The sequence below is a fragment of the Apaloderma vittatum genome, unplaced genomic scaffold (assembly GCF_000703405.1).
Source record: "Apaloderma vittatum isolate BGI_N311 unplaced genomic scaffold, ASM70340v1 scaffold27817, whole genome shotgun sequence".
NCBI classification, from domain to species: domain Eukaryota; kingdom Metazoa; phylum Chordata; class Aves; order Trogoniformes; family Trogonidae; genus Apaloderma; species Apaloderma vittatum.
Genome location: NW_009726142.1, coordinates 24231 through 25612, shown reverse-complemented (window position 1 = coordinate 25612; position 1382 = coordinate 24231). Strand labels below are relative to the sequence as shown.

Below are 1382 nucleotides of genomic sequence, written 5' to 3'. Positions count from 1 at the left end.
AGCTCTGCGGGGGGTGCGGAGCTCCAGCCGGCGAGCTGAGAAACCGCCTCATCCCCGAAAGAAGAGTTTTTTATAAGCAAAACCAAGCGTATTGTCCCAAGCCAGGTCCTGCTCCCAGTAGAGCTCCAGGCTCATGGTCCTGCCACCACCAGGCAGCTTCCACATCACGTTGGCTTTCACTCCATCCACTTCAAGCTGACTCAGGCTCAGCTAAACACAAGGATCTCTGCGTCTCCCCAGCAAGCTCCGGAGAGCATCCTGACACCGCAGTTCGGTCCCACTTTGCTGTGCTTAAGCAGGAGGATAAAAACCATCCTGTGACTCAGTGAGGTTTTCCTAAAGCAAGAACTCGACAACAAGGCGAGAGCCCGAAATGTGCTAATAAACTGATTTAGTGATTTGGCTGTCGCGTCGAGCGGCTCAGTTTGCTTTCAGCAGAGCTGAAAAGAAATCTGCTCGTGGGTCTTTTCTTTAAGTGCTGATCCTGAACACACTGATACACCTCCAGCTTCTACTGCCAGAGATCCGTCAGGACATGGAGGGGAAGCAGGTCTGTGGGTGCAGGACTCGTGCCTCCATCCAGGCCAAAGCTCAGAGCTGCCTCTGAGAGCTCCGGCTGGCGCGAGCTGGACAGATGGACATGGCACAAACCCACTGCCTTGGGCTGGAGACTCTTTTACACACGTCCGCCCCTCCCCGAACCAAAGTGTGGCAGTAAAACGCCCTCTTCCTCAGCGGGACACCAACACACACCTCACTCAGAGCAGCTTGGCCGACTTAACGAATTGTCAAAGATCTTCTACATCACGTACCTGCCTGTAAAGCTGAACAGAGCTGTACGACAGAGCAGCGATTCAGTATTTTTGATATATGTATCCAGAAGTTAGATTTTCTTGTTTTCCTGTTGTGCTTTTATGCACGTGAGTTTGAAGGCACCATCTGTTATTGATATATAGGACCCCATAAACATGCAGATTGATTCTCCTGGCTTACCTAGGATAATCATTTAGCTTTGTTTGTATTAAACAGGAGCAAATTGATTTAATCCCCATGCTAATGCTGAAAACCCTTCAGGCTTCTGCAGATAAGGAGGAATGCCTTAGCCCATGTCACCTGTACTGGTACGCCTGCTGTTTGCAGCTCAGATACAGCAAAGTCCAAGACTGGACTCAAATAATTTGCTAAACCGCTTTATTTTTTTTTCTCTGGAAGGCAAGGGGATGCTGTGTGTTCACTGGCTTCATTTACCACGTTTTGCACCACGAGGCAGAGCTGATCTTTTTCCACGTTTGATGAGACCACGTGGCTCCAGCTCCCACCGGGACCTTCCCATCAGGTCACTGGTCCCCTCGCCCCGGCACAGCCCCGCCGCTGCGGCAACA

General features: G+C 50.9%; 1 protein-coding gene across 1 annotated transcript in view; it reads right to left on the bottom strand.

Moving 5' to 3' along the window:
- LOC104276755 (protein kinase C beta type) overlaps positions 1 to 1382 on the bottom strand; it is a gene marked incomplete at its 5' end in the record, with an annotated part of 35842 nt that overhangs the window by 11647 nt on the left and 22813 nt on the right. The window lies entirely within an intron of this gene.